The sequence below is a fragment of the Numida meleagris genome, chromosome 19 (genome assembly GCF_002078875.1).
Source record: "Numida meleagris isolate 19003 breed g44 Domestic line chromosome 19, NumMel1.0, whole genome shotgun sequence".
Lineage (NCBI taxonomy): Eukaryota > Metazoa > Chordata > Aves > Galliformes > Numididae > Numida > Numida meleagris.
In genome coordinates this window covers 5,750,232-5,772,239 of record NC_034427.1, presented here as the reverse complement: position 1 = coordinate 5,772,239, position 22,008 = coordinate 5,750,232, and the positions used below count along the sequence as shown (strand labels likewise).

General features: G+C 37.8%; 1 protein-coding gene across 3 annotated transcripts in view; it reads left to right on the top strand.

Moving 5' to 3' along the window:
• SULF2 (sulfatase 2) overlaps nt 1–22,008 on the top strand; it is a 145,734-nt gene that overhangs the window by 57,577 nt on the left and 66,149 nt on the right. The window lies entirely within an intron of this gene.

Here is a 22,008-nt window from a genome sequence, read left to right as displayed (position 1 = left end):
TCTATTTGAGGAAAGAGGTTTATAAGCAACTGAGAATATACTTCAACAAAATTACTTTATCTGACACTCCTTTAACGGAGCATGGCTCTGTATTTTTCTTTCTGTGGGAATTTGAAGTTGTAAATCATTCTGCTCAATCTTAGTTTTCTCTTTCCCAGAAATGTATTTTACTAGGCAGAGAAGTGCTTTGTACTCTGTGGTCTCCTGGGGGTATCCACTTTAATTTTCAGTTTATTATAATTTGCTTTCTTTGTTGACTCTTAATTTCATTTCATCATAACTTGGCACGTTGTTTAGCTGCTGTTTCCCAAGGTCTGCAGCTCCCCTGCCCTGATCGTGTCACTTTTGATTAAGCAGTCGAGAAGCCCTTTACCCAGCTTCTAAAGGGTAAAAGTCAAAAATCAATAATGTGCCAGTCCTCCCCAAGTGCAGTAGCAGTCAGAGGTAAATGAATGATTAAACATGATGAATAACAGTGTAATGGAAGACGTAAAGTAGGGAAAAGTGCTCACTTTAGCCTAAACTCAAAGATTTATTGCTGAGTACTACAAATAATGGAATCATCAATCTTCCAAGGACTAAAAAAAGACATCCGCTGCAGCCAGTTTGAAATACAGCAAAAGAAATCTTAACCTCCTCATCCTTGCCTGTTGTGGTCTGCTTACTCTTTTGTATCAGAATAGATGCTACGTAAGGGAATCAGCATTTGAACTTTGTAGTTAAATGTGGGTGTTTTTTATACATGTCCATCATATGGTACTATTTTGGTGGAAAAGTGTTTTGTACTTACAAATAAGTTGGGATTTTTTTTGTATTTTTGGGGAAGATAACTTGTGTACATAAAGTTTTCAGTTTTTCCACTTGAAATACATTCACCTATTTGACAGCAAAAGATCTCTGGTTGCTTTTTTTCCACTTGCAATAAATTCAAAGTAGACAGCTGTTAAAATACAATGCCTAATTTATAAAATAAACACCCTACATAGGAGGAAATAGCAGTAATTCTGTAGAGTTCTGTCCTTTGCTTTAAGTCTCTAGGTAGCATAGTATGGTTTGGACGATATGGGCTGTCAGGAGAACAGCATAACTCATGGGTGAAAGACGTAATAAAGAAGGGAGAAAAAAAAATCAAAACTAGAGAAATTTTGCTGTGGTGCTTCACTCACATCTTTATATAACTGAAATATGTATTAGATTTTGATTCATATCTTCTTGATAGTGAGTACTGGCAGACAGTGAAACCAGCATTGTCATCTGTCTTGGTTGCACTGCCATAAATTCAGAATTTGGCAAAATAGTTGAAAGGCTTTATGGGTGTAGACAATGTCTGAATTTGAAATAGTTTGACTGAGACCCACACTTGTTCTCTTTTGAGAAGCTGGATGCTCAAATAAGATTCTGTCTGTTTTAAGATCCTAAATAATTGTTTGGATTTTGTCTTTTCCCAGTACTTGCTAGGTAGGTGTGTTATGTAGAAAGTAGTTCAGGAGGTTTCCATTTGTGTGGATAGAAATTCTAATTTACTATTGCTTGTTCTAATTTAATAGCTATATGGCAGAATAATCCGGTGTCAGTCATATTTTTATCCTCATTAGAGATAAAGCCTTTACTAACTTCTGCCAACACAGTTAGCTCAGATGTTATAGTTCTGCGAACCTCACATGGGCTCAGTAATGTTAGTGAAAGCCTATTGTAGAAGTAGTCTTGTGTTATGCTTTATGCTTCTGTTTTATGAAACTAACTCATGTGGAGTTCTTCACCACATTTGTCTAATATGGATACTTATTAAATGGGGACCATTTAAAAACTTCTGCTTTAACCTGTTAAGACTTGGCAGAGAGGAAGATTGCCTTAAGCAATCCTTAAGATTTGAAAGCAGAGACTTTTCAATGATAAAAGGCAAAGATGATTATTTCAAAAGTTTGAGCTTGTAAGGAGTAGTGGGAATAATGTAGAAACACTAGACATTGTTGAGTTTCTAAGTTAATTCTTTCCTTGGCTGTTCTCAGAAGAAGACTGACTAGAGACAAAACAGATTGCTTTGCTTTGCTCACCAGAGATGAAGAAAATATAACAAAATGGAGTGTGTGTCAATATTCCGTGACTAGAGAAGGCTTGTTGACTATTTGTAGCTGTAGCTACTCGGAGCTCAGTGTAGTCTGTACTGGAGAAAAAAAAAAACATTTCCAGACAGTCCATCTCCTGCAGGAAACAGTGGTATAAATTTGGGTTGAAATCCTGTATTTCAAGAGTTTACTCTTTACCAGGCTACACATTTAAATGCCTGAGGTATGTGAGCCATCCCTGCATACTGAAGCAAAGTCTGCATTGCAAGAAGTATGTGGGTGTGATCAAGCTTAGGGAAGCACAGAAATCTTTTCCCGGGACAGACATAATACCAGGAAGTCCCTAAGGACTGTGAACAGCAGCTCCACGGATCTGGTGCTGCAGCCACCTCTTCCTGAGAAGAAATTTCTGCTGGCAAAACTGAAGGATTTCAAAGGCTCTTCATTCAGTAGGAAAAAATTAGTGCCATGAAGAAGCTTTTTTTCTTTTCTTTTCTTTTCTTTTCTTTTTTGAATAAATTAAATGGTGTTAGGACTTGCTCCATCTTTTAGTATGAGAAATCTTGGATATCTTTAAAATATTTTGAATCCAGGAAGTCATAGTTATCCTGATTTTCATTACTACTCACACTTACTTTCTAGATGCTTACATTCTTCCAGTGGTTTCTAATGGGATGCAGCATCACTGTTCTGGGTTTCACTGTCAGTCATGTCTCTTGTCTGTGCCCCTTGTATCATCTCTATAGAAAACTGTTTAACTCTGAAATCATAGAATCATAGAATTGCTCAGGTTGGAAAAGACCTTCAAGATCATCAAGTTCAACTGCAACCTAACCATGCTACCCTAACTCTAACAACCCACCACTAAATCATGTCCCTGAGCACCGCATCCAAACAGTTTTTAAACACATTCAGGGGTGGTGACTCAACCCACCTCCCTGGGGAGCCTATTCCAGTGCTTAACAATGCTTTCCGTAAAGAAGGTTTTCCTGATATCCAACCTAAACCTGCTCTGGTGCAACTTGAGGCCATTTCCCCTTGTCCTGTCACCTGTCACCCGTGAGAAGAGACCAGCCCTGCTCTCACTGCAATCACTTTTCAGGTATTTGAAGAGAGCAATGATGTCTCCCCTCAACCTCCTGTTTCCCAGACTAAGCAGCCCCAGTTCCTTTAGTCGCTCCTCATAGGCATATTCTCCAAGCCCTTCACAAGCCTTGTTGCCCTTCTTTGGACCTGCTCCAGCACCTCAGTAACCTTAGTGTATTGAGGTGCACAAAACTGAACACAGTACTCGAGGTGGGGCCTCACCAGTGATGAGTACAGGGGGAAAAATCTCTTCACTCCTTGTGTTTCCTGTGACCTATTAGCTCTTCAGAGAAATTTCTACTTTCATCTGTAACTCTCTTGTACTCCCCTCACCCCAAGGACTTCTATGGAATTCACTCTACCTTGTTACAGGTATCTTCTGCAAGATTCACATTCAGAGATGCAATACATTTATGTTAATCTAGCAATTCTGATATTTAATTCTCTTCCACAGTGAGGTGAGGGAGGTGGTACAGTATGGCCTGCAGCCATTTTGAATCCCTAGATCCCTCTCCCAGTGACACTTCCCAGAGGTCTGGCAGCAATCTCTTTTCATTTATTACGCATACTATTAATTTGCCACAGGGTCTGGTATTGATCTTTCGACCCTATGAAAGGTAGCTATCTTAATTCTAACCCTTTTTCTTGGAAGAATAGAACTTGTATCCTGAGGTGTTTCCCAATTACTGTCAAGTAGTTAATCCACCCCTTTTTCTTTAATAATCTTAACTGAGCTACAGTGCAAGAAATACAAAGAAGCTTGCTTCAAAAGCTTGCAAAAGTACTGTCAGAAATGGTATTCTACCAGTGAAGAGAAGGAAGACAACGCAAACAAAGGCTGTGACTGATTTGCTTCCTAATCCTGCTGAGTAGCATGTTGTCTGTGTTCCTGGGCTGCTCATTTCTGTTTGATATGATCAGTAAGGCTGCGTCACTGAACTCCTGGGTCCGTTTGAATGTGAACAGCGCTGTATTAGCTTTTATTACATGTGGTCTATTGTTTCTTGTTGTCTTTCATTCTGTACCCAATTCTTTCTCCCTTTCTGGCTTTTGCTACCTTTTGGAGCTGTTTCAGAGGAAGAGCTGTAAACGCATTGATATATTTACTCTCTATTCAGACAGTTTAGATTTATTTGATCCATCTAAATTATTGTTCTCTTTTTACTGGTTTGGAACATAGCTGGGACAAATATGTTCTGGCAGACACATTCTTGTGTTCACGTTTTCTCCATGAATGAACTAGCTGACCAGAGATACTTTTGATGTAAGATGAAAATAATACTGAAAATTAAAACTAAATTTAGATTGCTTATTTCGGAAGCTAAGTCATGTGTATCCTGCTCCACTCTCTCTAACTGATTTTCACTCATTAGTGTTGAATTTGGAGGTGGACCAGTGTTCTTTTGCTGAAGGCTCAGGTACTAAGGACCATGGTGCAGCTCAGGCCATGAAATTTTCTGCCTTCAGCAGTGAACAAATTGCTAACTGAACTTCTCTCAACCATTTTCTTAACTTCTCTTAACCCACTTTCTATTATTTTCAATGCAGTAGAGACTTATTTATGAGCTTTTAACACTTTTCTTCTGAGGTAGTGACTGTAATAAGGCTCATGCTCCCCATTCTGTTTGGGATGTTATCTTTATACCTCACTTCAGCAGCAGAGAAGATGGGAGAGCGTGGGGCTGAGTCAGAAGCTCTGCACCATTTTGGGGATCCAGTTTAGGGTAGACTCTACCTTGCTGTGAGCGGTGCTGAAATGCAATGCTAATGCACAGACTTTTATTTGGACAGTTGTCACCTGAGAACTTCATCTCCATTGTCTGAGATTTAACCTGGCAGTGAGGATTCTCACAGAATGAGGGTCTCCCTAAAGCACAGGTGAGACTTGTGACTTTGGGCCTGGCAAAGACAGATCAGTGCTGCCAAGCAAATGACATCTAAATGGAGAAGGACTCTTTATCTTCCTACATCAAGGAAAGAAAGTTTTCAGGGCTTTTCTGTTCGCAGCAGTTCTTTCAGTGTTCTGTGTTACGCTCTACCCTACTGTTGCTGTTTGTAAGTGCTTGGGTTACTTGTAAAACTCTATATTGGGATATGTGACAGCAGTTTGATGTGCACTCGTAGACCTTTCCGTAGAGAGCTTAGAAACTGACCAAGCAACAAGAATGTGCCTGTCTTTCCTCTGGACTTGCTGTGTATTTAAAGTATAGAGCTTCAGACAATCTGTGACCAAATGAAAGACTTCTGAGCAATTCTTTCTCTATGCAGCTCAATCATTGTGGAATTAGGCATATAAATAGGAAAACATTGATGTTTTAGAGTGATTGTCATTTGTTGGGGCTCTGGTGAATAGCATACTACTTTATGTCTGAAAATAGCCAGGGAGAATCCTGCACATTCCACAGGGAGAGAATGCTGCTGCCCTGTTCTTCCTGAGGCTGACAGTGCCTGGCAAGGAACTCCTTAATATAGAATTGTTTCCCTTGAGCGTTGTGGAAGAGAAAAGTCTTATACAAATTTACACTGAGTATCTCATGATAGCTAATTGAGAATCTACTTAAAAAAAAAAAAGTACAAAGTATAATTAATTATATTTTCTTTCCAAGTTTGAGAAATTGGGAGAATAAGTGTAGTTTTTTTTCTGTAGTCATACGATGATTCTGTACAAATTGTCCTTTCCCACGTAGACTCTGAATAACAATTGCCAGTTTAAGAATTAAGACAGAAAGAGAAGATGGTAAAGGACTTGCAGTCCTCTGACTCTCATTTCTGCTCTTTGGTGCTGGTGTTTCTGTGTTTCTAGCATCACAGTTTGTCTTTAACCCTTTAAGTCTGACTGTTAGATGCAGGGAGCTGGACAGAACCTGTGACGCTCCACAGACAGCAGTGTGTTCATTGCTGCCAACAGCTCCAGATTGTGGGGGCACACATCTGTTATACAACATGGTACGCTGGAGGGGAGAGAGACTCGTCACCTCTATCCTGTGCCTGCTTCCACCTCTCCTTATGCGTCTGAATTGAGAGGGACATAGGGAAGTACAGGGAAATATGAGCTAAAAATGCAGGCAGAGTTTAACCCTTGCAATGAAAGGTAGCTCAGTGTGTTGCTTATTCCTAATCACGCTGAGGAAAATTGTGATGAAACTACCATTTAAAAAGAAGTCTGTTGGTATCTAGCAGCTATGGTAAATAGTAGCAACAGCAGTCAAGTCCTGTTAACTTTGTCATAAATAATTGCAGATTTAGATTTAAGCATCTTAGAAATTTGAGCAGAGGTTTTCCACATGTTTCTTGGCAGATGAGATTACACCTCAGGAGTTAATAAGTTAACTTGCTTAACCTCAGATAAGCTATATTGAGTATTGTAATTATCGTTACCTATTAAAGTAGGATTCAATTTTCTTTCCTTTGTGCACACAAAGTGCATTATATCATTTGTCTGAAAGCAAAGGTTGCTTCATAGCGACTTGTTCTGTCCTTAAGACAAATTCTTTCTGTGCATGCTGGGAAATAGTTTCTACATCACTTTGGAGAGTTTCCTGTTTATTTGGAAGGATTGGCTTCATGAAATCTCAAACAACTTGGTAACCATGCCAGTCATATCCTGTTCAGCTTGTTCATTTCCGAATGACTTACAGTCTCAAAACTGCTGCAGGGGAGATAATAAAATCACTCAGTGATTGGCATACAGAGCATTCTAAAAATTGTTTACGAAGTAAAAAAAAAATATTTCTTCTTCAAAGTCTCCCCGTGACATTCCTGAAAAAAGTGTGCTGGTCTGGAAAGTAAGTTAAAATTCATCTGTGCTGTCATCCTATTTGTGGGAAGACGCTGCTGGATCAGTTCTGGCATCATTCTGAACAGTTTAAACACCTATACACAAGAGAAACTTTTTACAGAAAAAACGTGTTGGATAGAGAATTTCTTTGAACTTTGTTGATCTGTTCATCTGACATAAAACTAGAAAACTATAAAAAACACAGGAACTCCTGACTGACGAAGCTTTGTATTAATGTACTTCTCTATCAATCATAATGAGCATTTGATCAACTTACTCTGTTCTGTCTTCATAAAAGATAATGTATTTAATGATAATCTCATCTTACTTAGAGTGCACATGGAGACTCTTCTACAAGCCAACTTCATTTTAGTTCATTGTATTCTTTAATGATGTGCATACACTGTCATAATCAGGAAGAGTTACGGTTGAGCTAGCTGCCTTTTGCTGTTTAATGTCAACTGCATCTTTGCTACAGCAGTTGTATCTCCCAGGAACTGCTTCAGAAGCTTCTAGTGTTTAGTTGACGTCTTACAGCGCTGACCTCAGCTGCACTAACAACATGTTGGAACAGACATTGTTTCAGAAATCCTTAATGATGACAGCACCTTTTCACAAATGCAACATCCATTAATCACATATTGGACATCATTTCAACACCAAAGGCTAGAAGATGGTTGCCATGCATCTTCATTGTTGCTTATCTGTCAATGTCAGTTCACCAGTATCAATGGATTTTACTCAGTACACAACTGTAGGAACCTGCATCAGGAGAGGTGGAGTGTTCAGAGGGATGTGAGTTACCCTGACGGTTATTCTCAAAGTTAGCTGGTCAGGTCCCTTATTTTAAAAAAAAAAATTATAGAAGTTCTTATTCTTTGAGCATTATTTAATGAATGTTCAGTTTATGTTACGATTGTTTTATTTAATCTTCTGAAGCCTTAAATAATTAAAAAAAAATCATTTTAACATGCACCTATTGACTTTCCAGCTACTACAAAATGACTTGAAATGAATCATGAGAACAGTCTGATACTTCACAGACAAAAGTGTGCCTTGATGAGGGTGGAATGAAGGAGTTGGTTCAGTATGGATAGCAGCAAATGCTGCTGGATATGACAGGAATGTGCATAAATGCAAACCTGGCATATTATAGACTCAATTCTAATAAATACCAATACATTTTGAGGCATTTGAAATGAGTTTTTTAGTTTTCAGGTATATTATACCTTACAGGTGTTAAAACTTCTGTACTATTTTATTTTTTAAATGATGAATCTATGTATCAGCAAAGTCTAAAGAGGCTGTATTTCTATCGAGACTTCAGGATATTATGTACCACAGAAAAACAAAACAAGAGATCTAACCTCTGCTCTCGTCTCATTTGATAACAGTAAGCGTGAGGCTGGTGGACAAGCAATATTGGTCGAATTACCTGCTTTCTATATGGCTTTCTACATAAAGCACCTCCCTAGCAAGGCTTCCAGTATGTTTTCTTCCTTTTTAAGATAACAAGACTCCTTGTTACAGATATACCAGGAAAATAAGGGAACACAACCAATATATAAAGCGAATTTGCTCTGTAACTCAGAGTAGGGGTAATAGTCTATCCTATAGGGCTTCATTTTTGCCTCATAAGGCCAGTATATATACTGTGTTATACCTGTTCACAGCAATGTGGTTGATAGGAGTATAAACAAATTAGTATGTTCTCTGTAAAATAACTGGCATGTTTTTACCATACAGATCCCTGGAGTACCTGATAAATGTGCAGTGTCAGGCTCATTTCTTTAAAGAAACATTGGCGCCTACTCTATGCTGCTTTGAAATAAAAATCTTTCCTCTGTAAACTGCTTAAGAAAAAAAAATGCTCCTGAATTTTTTTTTATGTCTACGTATTTCTTAAATACGTAAGCCTAACTGTTCTGTGATTTGTCCCTCTTGTTCTTTCTTCCTATTTATTTGTTATCTAAGGGAACAGTTCTGCTAAAGGGTTCATTTCCTCAGTGCTGGAATTTTCCAAGCTAGAGTTCCACAGAATATCTTGCATATAAATGTTGACTCATTTATTGAGCTTGTCAGGGCATATTTTCCTTCTGAAGTTCAAAACCGTCTTGCAGATGCTGTATTTTTCCCTCAGAGAGCGCAGTGTGTGATGACATTTGTTCCTGGAAAGGTTCACAGGACAAGCTATGATTCACTTTTTTTTCCCTCCTCTCCTTTCACAAGAGGATTTCTTGACAGCCTGTTTTGCATCAGTTTAGATGAGCACGCTCATATGGTCACATTAAGCTGCTTTGGATGTAGAAAGTGCCCTTGCAACCTGTGCCGCGTGTTTAGCCACCCGCCTACCAAAGGAAACAACCTTGAGCTCCACAATACAAGGTTGTATTTTGTGACCTAAATGAACACCAGTAGTAACTGAAATAGATAGAAATGCTATAGATCCTTAGAGAGCATGCTTCCTAGTGTTACTGCGAAAATTTCAGTATGCGTGGCATCTTATCCATCTGAGAAACATTAGTGAAGGGAGCCAGCAAAATACTGCCTATCAAATATAACTCACTTAAAATAAATAATAGTAAAACCCTATCTAGTTGGTCACTCTGTTCAGTTAGGCTTGTCCTAGAAGTTGACCTCTTTAAACCCTATTACATTTAGTGCATAAATGAAAAATACTTTTATAACAATATTGTATTTATATAATATATATTATTGTAATTTATAATAATAATAACCACCTTTACTGGGTCATTATGAAGGAGATATGCATACAGGATGGCTTAATTTTACACATCTGGCAGATGTTTAGGTGGGCAGATTCCTGGCTGTAATCAAATTTGGTGTGTGCTGAGCTCTGCGGAGCTCAGATTAAAATGAAATACATCGTAAGTTTAAAATACGCTTCATTTTCTATTCGTGTTCTTTAGTGTTTGGAAATTAAGCGGTTGGGCCTTTTTCAAGTGCAAGCAGTATCAAAGGCTTGAAATTTACTTTATTTTAAAGTATAATGCAAATGAATAAGGAGGAAGTCTTGTATTCTAGGGATCAAGTTGAAAATGTTTTAAACTTCTAAACCTTTAAAATTAAACTATGTTTTATATTCAAGCACAACTATAAAGAAAATTCTTATGGACAGTAAAGGTCCTTGGGATGGCATGCAGTTCTTCATATTAGGTGCACAAACGTGTGAGAAACTGTAGGATAATGTTTCCTAGAATGCTGCAGTTCGAATGAGGGTCTGACTGGAAAAATATGTGATAATAAGATGTGATTATACAATGTGTATTCTGTGTAGAAAACTTCTTCCTTTTTTCTAAGGTGAAAGTTGATAGATTTAATATACTCAGAGTATTTGCAATGTACCAAGTATGGTGGTGTACAGCAAAGGAAGAATAGAACTGGAGAATAAGAATAGAAAGGAAAATGTGCAAGTACCCAAGTAAACATGGATAAATGCACGTTAAGGCATTCTGACAAGGCCTTTGCTTTGACAGGTATAGATGAAAGCACATCAGAGGAAGTAGAATTGATATGAGATTTGTGCTGCTAACAGACACTGCACCAATTTTGTGTATACTGTAAATTTATGTCTTGTCTAGAAATCAAGAGCTAGTGTCTTGGAAAGATGAGATCGTTTGTCTTATCCCAGAATACAGCAAGCCTGCTAGCCATCGGATTTACTGACCTTAGGGGGTCACAAATCTTGGAGTGGCTTTTCTAGATGTTGAAGTTGTTCTGTTTCTATTTGATTCTTACACTGTTTACATCAGTATAATGTCTCTGGATCTCACAGTATGCCAAGTCACCAAGTAACAGTTGCCATCTTCTCTTCACCCTCAGTTTAGTTGGAGAAGTGCACGTGCAATGCAATCCTTGGCTTCAGTAGACTTGCCTTTCTGTTTAAATATACACTGGATGGGCTTTTTATTATTTAAGAAATTTTTTTTGATAGGAGTTTTGTTTTTAATGGAGGTGCAGTTTGAGGGTTTATTTTCACCAGAGAAATGTTATATCAAAAAAACAGAGTCAGGCATTCTTTAACCTTGTTCGCTGTTGCTCTGCATGTATATGATTATGTATACGGGTACATGCGTAGAATGAAATGGGCAGCATTACGTACAATATTTTGCACCCCGTGGAGTGCTTAACTACTCAAAGAAGAGGTCAAGTACTACTGCTTTCTAAAGAGTTCAACTGTGATTTTGAGCCTTTTTACACTGATTCCACTGATAAAATGAGAGAAAAAGTGATTGGTTGCAAGAATGCAAGGATTTTTCAACAAATGTTTTGCAGAGCTGGTAAATGGGCAGAACTCTGATTTGAGATTGAAGGCTTCAGCTTCATCGCTGCTGCACATTTGCTTGTATGTTCTAACTGCTTTGTTGGGGACCAGAGCTTTACAATTGTGAGACTCCATTGTTGTTTTTTTTCCCCATTTGCCCCAGAAGAGTTTTTCTGCCATGGTTGAAGTGTTTGAAGAAATCCTGGCAGAAACATGAGGGGCTGTTAACCAAGATCATGTTTTAGTATGCCATTAATTTTCTCTTACATGCATTTTATGCAGTCTAAAAGCATTGAGTGTATTTCTGATGCTGTCTGTTCTCCCAACCTTTTCCTTTCATCTTTAATCATGCATATTGATTTTTTTTTTTATTTCAACTAACTGAATTCAGGAAGAGCGCTAGCTGTAAGGAGGAAAACCAGGCTACTGTTTCCTCTGTGTGTTAGCTGGATTTAGTTGTCACATAGCTTTCTGCAACTTCCTGAGGGTGGGAAGCATAGAGGGAGGCGCCAGTCTCTTCTCCCTGGTAACAGATGACAGACACATGGGAATGGCACAGAGCTGCAGCAGGGGAGGTTCAGACATTAGGAAGAAGGTCTTTACTGTGATGGTGGTCAAACAAGGGAATAGGCTTCATGGAGAGGTTGTTGATGTCTCATGCCTGTTAGTCCTCAAGAGGCATTTGGAAAATGCCCTCAATAACGTTCTTTTAACTTCTGGTTAACCCTGAATTAGTCAAGGAGTCGGACAAGACGAGCTTTCTCGGTCCCTTCCAAAATGGACAATTCTGTGTTATTGTCTTACCTAAGTGTAACTGACTCCTCTTTCTAGAATTTTTTTGAGCCCGATTTCCTGTTGCACTTACCTGCCTTTGCTGTTGGAACACAGTTTTCTCACTGCCTGTAGACCAAGGAACGATTCCAGCAGCAAATAGATTGCATGCAGTAGAGTGCATCATAAGTGATGTGGGAAGAAAGCACCAAGGTAATAGATTGTGATCACAGAGCTGTCATAAAAAGGGAATAATCAGGAACTGATACGTGTGAAAACAAAAGCACCTGCATCGTATAAGGTTTAAGATCTGACTATAGTTATTAGTATCTATATCCATGCTATGACTATTTGCAATAGCATTTAATTGTTTCTTTCATTTCTTTACATTAAACTGATCAAGCTACTAAGGAACTAATCTTCTAACTTACCTTGGTTCATCTCTGTGGTCACTGGGGCAGATCTAATGAATATTTTCACTAAATTCATTTTCTTTAGACTTAACAGTGAGAGGATAAAGAGATCAGCATATTGCAAACTGAAGAAATATCTGCTATAAACGTGAGAAGGCTTGCTATGAGATTACTACTGCAAAAAAGGTCTGAGGAGCCCTGGTTCTGTAACACAGCCTGCTAAATTAAGTGTTTCCATCTCATCTTTTGCCTTGCATTTAGGTCTGATAGGCAAATGCTAGCATTCTGGTTCTATACCTAATAAAGCAAGGAGAGTAACATTTTCATGCATAAGATTGTTTATGATCATTAAGATTAGATCTATGCAGTACTGGATAATCTGGAAATGTAAGTCTAAATCTTTGTTGTTGTTGTTCATGATCTAGCACAGTCTCCTTGGATGAAGTTACCCCTACAATGTTTTTGAACGTGTTGAAACAGACAGAATGGCTTAAGGTCAGCCTTTCTGTTATGTGTTTGATCCTTTCAGGCCATCCTAAAGTTTGATAGAATATATGTGTATATATATATTTAGTAATGGTTCCCACAGCAAGGAGTTTCCTCTCAACTTGAGATTTTTACCTCCTCATTTGTCAGACACACGCTCGCAACTGGGGGTGTGTGAGAAAAATAAGAACTTGCAGAGATTTTTGAGGAGAAAATGTGAAAAAGAGGAGTGCTACTTCAAGGAAAAAAACTCTAGTTTGAGAAATAAGTGCTTTCAAAAGTCAAAACAAGCCCTTGAGGTTTCTCTGATACTCAAATTTGATCACAAGGCAAAAACAGATGAGTGGTAGTTTCTCTAACTTCAGATCTTGTTAGCAACAGAGGAGCTCCTCAGTGCTGTGAGGAGTGTGCATACAGCACGGTGGTGTCAGAGCATCCTCCCAGCAGTTTGTTGTTGAATGCAATCTGATATAGCTATGCAAATCTGGTGAGTTAACACCAGTGACTGTTATCAGCTCTGCAACAGACAAATCTGCTTTATGTTTAAATATATTAGTCCTGATCTCTTACAGCAGAGACCTCAATTAAGCACTGCTGAAGAGGACTCGACTGGAACATATTTTTTCTGGGAAGGGAGCACTCAGCTGCAATTTTTTTTCGTCTTATTGTTCTTGGCCTATGATCCTTATGGGATCAAAGTAAACAAATTCCTTTTTGATAGTTGTAGTAGAATCATAGAATCTTTAAGCTGGAAGGGAGCTTTAAAGGTCATCCAGACAAACGTCCCTGCAATGAACAGGGACGCTCACAGCCAGATCAGGTTGGTCACAGCCGGGTCCAGTCTGAATTGAATGTCTCCAAGGGTGGGGCTTCCACCTCTTCTCTGGACAGCCTATGCCAGTACCTCACCATAGGTATTGTAAAATAACTCGTCCTTTTGTCCGATCTAAATCTTCCCTCTTTGTTTTTTTTTTTTTGAAACCATTTCCCGTTGTCCTATCACAACAAACACTGCCAAATAGTCTGTCCTGTTTCTTATGGCCCCTCTCTAGATACTGAAAGGCTACTATCAGGTCTCCCCAGAGCCTTCTCTTCTCCAGGCTGGACAGCCCCAGGTCTCTCAGCCTGCCCTCATAGGGGAGCCCCAGAAGTACATGGGCTTCAGGCAGGAAATGGGTAGGCTGGCAAATGGAGCAGTGGTTTGCAGCCTGCGGTATCTGCAGGTGGGTGGATTGCTGGCCTGCTGAGCTGACCTTGTGCAAGTCATCTTACCTATTACAGCTCGATTACTCGATCAATATAATAAAGACTCCTTAATTTGTAAATCTGTTTGAGATCCAACTATGGACAGTAATAGGTAAGCAAAAAAATATTAGGCAATCTAAAATATGTTAAACCAGTTAAACTAAAAATCTAACAGAATTATAACTTTTATATTTTCATCTATAAAAAGCTGAAGATTTTCAAGTGACTTCGCATCTGCGCTGTACTGCCATATGATAATGCAACGTTCTGATGCAGATGTCAGCTTCCTCTTTTACAGTGCCAGCCAAACAAGAAGCTGCTTTTGGATTGCAAAAGATCAGGCACAGTGGGGAATGGCTGGTCATGATACGTGATTTGAGCACCCTATGCTCAAATCTGACAGTCTGTAGCAGTAACTCAGGAATAGCTTTTCTGTTGTTTCTCTCTGCACAAGTTCAGTTTCAGCAACTGAAATCTGGGCATACTTTCAAAATGCTGCTTTCTTCTTTGCAAATATAAATTTTAAAAGCATTTCCATATTTTGAGAGATTGGTCACTTCTGCTTTTTGATTGTTCTAAATCGTAATGAATTAGATGTCTATATTAAAGAATGCTTCAAGTAAAATAAATGTTTATTTTGCTTCAAAAAACACTATTGCAATTGTTAGTGAAAAGGCTTTTACAGTCTTTATAGGCCATGAACAGTGTGTTGAAATATGCCTGTACTGCCTGGACAGGAAGATGAAATATTACTTCTAACTTCTTAGCATTCAGTTGTCATATGGTTCAAATAATATGGTTCCTAAGAGAGATTTTACTCTGCTGTTTAGATAAAAAATAAAAATTCTGTCCATTAAGGAAAACAAAACAAAAAGCACCTTTTCCAGTGTTAACATTTGAAATGTTATCAGCTTCCTTCTGACAGGTGATACACTACTTTGTTTCAAACATCTACTAACTCATGCAACATTTAAAAACAAACATTCTGAACAGGTGCTACCTCTGTAACTTACATTGCTTTTGACTTGATGAGCCCAATACTGACATACTATTAGCATATATTTCTTATTTTTCCTGTCTTGGATATTGGAACCACCACATTTTGCAATAATTTTATGCCCAAGACAGTTACAAAAAGCAACAAAATTGCTCTAGGCATTATAGAGGTTTTTAATTGTAAAACAGGGAGTCTTCAATAGATTCTCATTTAGCAAATGTGTCACAGTATCTTTGGTGAAATGCATTTCTGTTCACTGAAAATCTTTCTTCTTGATAAAATGTACTAGACTATTTCAGTTGCTTTGCATTAAACTGATGGAAGGCAGAACAAAATTTGCTCTACAATCTTGTGTGCATTTAGAAAAGCACAAGCCAAAAGTCTGTTGGAAAGTGGGAAATCCACCTTGGGATTATGTAGTACCACTGCCAGAGCCTTTCTGGATTAGAAAAAGTCATTTCACTTTACTTCACGTACTAGTTTGGTCTTTTTTTTAAAACCCATTCAGCTGGAAATCCAGCCTGGATTTTGTTTTGATCTGTTTCTTTGCCAGTAAATAACATTCAAAAATCTTAATATTGAATGATAAATATTGTCAGTTTACTGTCATTCATTTGTTGTTGGTTTTTTGGTTTTTTGTTTGTTTGTTTGTTTTGGTTTGGTTTTACAACAGTTATTACTAAAAATCTGTGTAATGGCTTGACAGGTGCTTCCCAGAGCTTTTCCTTGCAGGCACAACATGGCTTTTCAGAAAACCTTGGGAAGCCAAATCTTCAGAAATGGATTTTGAGCGTAAAATCTCATTTCAACAAATTGGTTTTTATCTACAATGTACAGATCAGCATTTCAGGGCATGGTAAGAATTTTGTCCAACTAACAGTCTTGTCTTGGAAATGCACTCAGATATTCTCATGCTAGGTGTTACTGTTTGTAGGGGAGCTGATTTCTTTTATACCTGGGACAAGCAAGTTTCTCAAGAATTATTACTGTAATCAAGTATGAGAGTTATGAGGTCTAAGAAAAAGGTGAAGCTACCTGAAGTATGAGTTAAAAAAAAAAAAAAAAATTGTATTACCATACATCAAGTGTTCAACTGCAATTTCAGGACCTAAGAAAAACCATGCAGTTTTTCAGAACTGTTTCCCATGGGTGCTAACCACTTCTGAAAAATCAATTCACTCTGTGTTAGGTGTGTAAACGATGCTTAGTATATGTAAAAATTGTGACCTGTAACATGCTCACTGGTAATGCAAGGACTTGGTAGTGACAAAAATACAGACTTAGCTTCTACTAAATTTAGTGATGAAATTCTGCCTGAATTAAGGAATATAGGCTCAGATATCACAGGGCAGCTCTGAAGTTTAATAAAGAAAGAAAATACATGGTTAGAGGGACCAATTGGGCTAAATTTGTTCTTTGCCAAATATAGTTGTAGCCAGTAAGGCTCCTATAGTGATGATGAGTTACTTATTTTTTTAATGACAAATAGAGAGAATGCTTCTTGCACGTCTATAGAAAATAGCATGTTATTTTCTCAAATGAAAGGAGAAATTATGATTACGAATAATAATTCAAAAGGACACTATTGAATAGCAGAGGGACTCAGATGGATTCTTGTAATATGCTCTACACATGAAGAAAATGTAGATATAAATGACCTGAAATGGATACTTGCATTATAGAAAGAAAATAAAAGGTTTAAACTAAGATAATTAGGTAGAAGACCAGGATACTAGTCAGGTTATCTTTTAGCTGCTTATATAAGAAGATATGAAAAAGGAATCTAATTACGTAGAATCTGAGCACAGAGAGTAGCTGAAGACTGATTTTTAGCACTTAGATATAATCAGCTGAAATTTTTTTGAAACATGGGAAAAAAATCAGATCTTATTATATGAACACATGAATATTGTTAAAGTTGCAAAGTGCATTTAGAGCATTACTGAGTCAGAGAAACTCTCCTGGTCCTTGCAGATGGACCAGTGAAGGAGAGCCATGCCAACAGCTGCTAGGTGAACAGTTCTCACAGAGTAACCGCTCTGTTTCTGATGGATCCGTTCCAACCCTCAAGGGACATCTGCAGAACACCTTCCAAAGATGAGACTCACTGTTAACATTCATTACACTCTTAGAAAGAAATAATGATACTTGTTAGAGATACTGGTTTCATGCATTATATAATTTTCTAAACCCCTTTTCTGATATCCTTTACTTATATTGAATGTATAGAAAAGAATGAATACGATAGATGAAGTTAAGGCTTGCTGTGCTATCCATCTTGTACCAGTTGATATGTCATGTCTCTGTTCTAACACTTTCTAATCAGAAATGCATTTTTTTTTGTTACTTACTTTACTATTTTCTTACAAAATCTTATTGAAATAAGGGCAATGGCTATTGACTTCTCTAAGAGAAGTTTTACTAAAAGTGAATGTAAGTGCTTCATTTCTTGTGTTCCATACTGCCGTATGCTGAGGAAGGAGAGCAGTGGTCATTAGTTAACTGAATGCATCTTTTTGATTCTTATCCCATTGCTTTATATCCATGCATTTTCAGCATCAGAAAAAGAGGCAGCTTACACACCATACTAAAATGTTGAAAGCCTACCAAGGGAAATGAGATCAAGATGTTTAAAACAAAACACATTTGAATTCTTTATGAAAAGGAAAAAAAATTTATTAAAAAGAATATTAAATCATTGTTGGCTTACAAACAACTGTTCTAAGGATAATTTATAAATAGGGAAAAAGAAGGGCTGGTTGGTTTTTTTTGTTGTTCATTTGTTTCTTTTTTCCACCATTTCTTTGTTATAGGAGCTGTGTGACCAACAACAGTTCATACTTGTGTAGATACTAAGATGCATCATTGAGCCTCATTAATAATATTAATGCTCAGCGCACATTAATTTTGTATGTGCACCTCAGAATCATTCTAATAAATAATGTTTGCTGTGAATTTCTGTTTAGCTTTACAAGAAGCTTTGTTTTGAGTTTGTTATCCATGTAGATAAACTATCAGTGCACTAGGATGTTACTTTTGTTATTGGTACAACTTCCCAATCATCTTCACTGCTTCAATATTTCGCTAAATGACTTGCATCAACTGTTGTGAGCTATGCTTAAGATCATTTGATTTATCTTTGCCTAGAAATTATTTTCTCTTGACTTTGTAAACTCACTGCTGTAACTAAATCCAAACAGCATACTAAATCTGTATTTTCATGCTTAAGAGTAAGCAGAAGAGCCAATCCACTGCTTAGCATTTGGATCATTAGGACAAGGTGAAACTTTCCCTTCTTTCTTTTGTTGGCTGTCTTCCCCTTTTCCATTTTCATGGCACCTCACAATGTGTAAACAATTATATTCTATAACATGATCGCATATGTATAGGAAGCGCAACTTCACTTTGAAAGATAAGAGTGAAGCAATCGCCCACAAAAATATTTTGAGCTGGATATGCAATGTGAAATGCATACGGTGTGTGGGATCACAGCATTGAACATTGGGTCTCATATTGTGCCTTCTTAGTAGTACTCTGAATTGTTGTTGAAGCAATATGTGCGTGTTTTATGCAACTGAAATGCAGTTGTTTAAAGAAATTTTAAGAACGTAATATCTGTATTTGAAAAAGGTCTGACCAGTTTAGTTAGTACAACTCTAGAGTGATTACAGTGGTATGGTACCCTGAGAAAAAGAAGGTGAGGTCAGAATTGTATTCTATTGCTGGCTTTTTTTCTAAGTTTTTAAAGATGGCTCTGAGCACGTGTCTGAATTGAAAAACAGGAAAAAAAGAAAAGAGAGATCAAAATGACCAATGATTTGAGAGGTTTACATGTGATGAATAACTACAAAGATAAAGGCTAGCAAGAAGAGTTGGAAAGCATTGAATGACGTACTTAAAAGCGTGAAAATCAGCTGTTCTGTTCTCATGTTCCATGAGATAGAAGAGAGCAATACTTGAGCTCTGAAAGCACATTATATTGGCAACAGTGAAAAAGATTTCTCAAGCAGCATGTTCTTTTTCTTCCATTTATGGAGTTAGTTGGTTTGTGTTGTTTTATTTTTTTAAAATGACTGAACTCTCTGACTATCTTGTCATTTCCCAGAGTTTTCAGATGTGCTCTCTTTCTATTCCTCATGTTCTGTGATGGGGGTACAGTTGCCCATCACTGCTTTTTCCACCCTTGGGTACTGGCTGTTGTCCCTGAACTGATGGGAAGATAATGGTGTGGATTCCCACTATCTGCCAGCTGGGTCAAAATGATTCCCCTTGGTGCCCAAATCCATAGTTCAGTAATTGTTCCAACATGGGTTGTTCAACTTATTCTTCTGTGCCACACTACTTCAAAGTAAGGTGTGCAGAGAAACTGTAGATCTAATTTTGAGAGGGATCATTGCCTCAGTATGCTGATAGATGTGTGATGATATTCAAATAAACGCCTGCACATCTGCTTCCTCCTAATTTCAGTAGGTATATCCAGGGATTTTACAGACTAATTATTTGGGTAATTGGCAATATTTGTTGTTCTGAGGTACAGTAAAATAACTCCAATCTGTTAAATGACATGCTGTGAGAGAGCTGAAATTTATTTGTTGATGTGCAGTGAAAAAACTGGGAGTGAAAAAATGGTCTTCCTTCTTCTTTTAGCTCTTGGACTCCAGATTTATTTTTTTTGATGGTCTATATATACACAAAATTCTTTTACAGTTTGTGAATGAAGAGGATTTGTTTCATTTAAAAAGCATAAACCTACATCATTCCTTCCCCCTTACACCAGCAGTCTTTCAGGCCTTCTTGTTTTACCAGTAATTTCACGTGATTTTGTTGCCTGAGACTTCAAATAAACCACAGCATTTTAAATGTGCCTATATCCTTTGAATTTTTGGCACTAGAAAAATGAGCTAAAATTGCTAAACTGCTGTAACTTCGGAAACTGTTCTTCAAGTACATATAATAGTTATCTATCCTGTTTGTAACAGTGCCAAAAGAAGTTATTTTGAAATGCATGAGCTGGAAACTCCATTCTCTTCAAGAGGAAGCACCTTTCACTTTGCAGGGTTGTCACAAACCAGGGGGTATATTATCCTCTTAATGCACTTGCATAACTGCCATTAACATTAATGGAAATTACATGCACTGACTGTGAGGTGAATTTACCCTTTTGTTGAAATGAATGATCTGCTGCGACAGATTTTCCAGTGATGCTAAATCAAATTTAGATTGTTACACCGCTGTTGCTAATGCTAGTTTTAGTGTCTTTGTTGATTGTAGCTTGTTGAAGAAAGTTCACAATGAAACTTTATTAGGTCATGTGTTCCTTATGACTGAAAATCCCTTTTACAGTGCTCTAGAAAAATCCCTTTAAAAAGGGAGCGTGTGCGCTTCCTTCTCTAGTGTAGTATGCCGACCACAGTGTAGCAAACCTTGTGCAGCAAGCTTCCTTCTGACTTGGTAGTTACTGTTTGCAGTCCTTTTAGAGCTGGTTTGTAGAGTCTGTGCATTGCAGATAGCGCACTGTTGGCCTGTGGTTAGGACACAGGACTGCTGAGTTCCCTGGTTTCTGTTCCTGACCTTGCTGCTGAATGTCTTTTTGGCTCTGCGTGACTCATCTGCCTTATCCGACTCAAATTTGTGTCTAAAACATGTGGAAATGGAACATCACAGCTCACAGGTGTGCTGTAAAACTTGGTTGTCTGTAAATTGTTTTATCACAACATGGAAGTCACTACCAAAAGGTCAAATGCTAACTTAGAAAGCAATATAACAGTTGTATCAGAATGCTGGCAACAGATAGCGCCTGTTTTACATACACCTTTTGTATTAGTGCAACTCACTGTTGAGGAGTGGTGTACTTGCACTAACACAGTTGTACCATTGCAGCCCCTAGTGTGGATGCAGTTGTACTGACAGAAAGTGCTCTGCTTGTGCTGGTGGTTCCTGAGCACAGCTGGCAGGTTCCCCCCCGGTGCTGCAGCTGTACGGGGGGGATCTGTGCTGCTTCATTAGAGCTGGTCAGGGGTCACACTGTATGTAGCGAAGAATGTGGCCTAATGAAGAAGGGTCAGGACGATTAGCCTTCTCCAGCAAAGTCAGAATTAGGTCACTGGAAGCAATGTTTGTTTTAAGGCAAAAATCCAAATAAATCATAAATTAAACAAGTACATTTTCATTATTTAATATATCCTGCATGGCTTTTCAAAATATTTACTTCCCACACAATTATGGTTCCTCCTACATGTCTCTCCTGTGCTGACTTTTTTCCTTGAAACTACAGTTGGTCATTTTCTTTAAGAGTTTTCAGGAACTATCGTATTCCCTTGCTGGTTTGGACTTCGAGGAGCAAAATGATGGGATCTTCTTTTTCTGTTCAGTCGCTTACTGCTCTTCTTCCACTGAGTGTTCTTCTCGCACAGAGAAGCAGTATCCTGTCCTTTCTCAACTACATGAACCCATTTTCACTGTAGCATCATTTTATGATGAAAATAGCGGCACTAAAATTCTTTCTATTGTTAGATGTATGCTTGAAACTTTGTAGTAGAGAACATTGAAGCTCAGTACCGAGGAATTTGGGATCTGTGTGTAATTCATATTAGATTTAGTAGTAAATTGTGAGTAAGCTCAGTGTGATGCTGTCACCAGTGTAATGTTTGAAGAAAATTATGATTTTCATAAAGTGCTAATAAATCAATAGCTTTGAAAGCTGTTCTTAGACATTGTTAAAGAATCCACTGAAGATGACCTGTATTTAGATACTTATTTGAACACCATTACTTTTTGTTGTATGATGGATTTTGTTCCAAGTCACCGCCTCAAGGAGCTCAGTTAAGCTTTTCTCAGTTACCATCAAGTACTGTGTCCCTTAATTTCCCTTGCACAAGTGT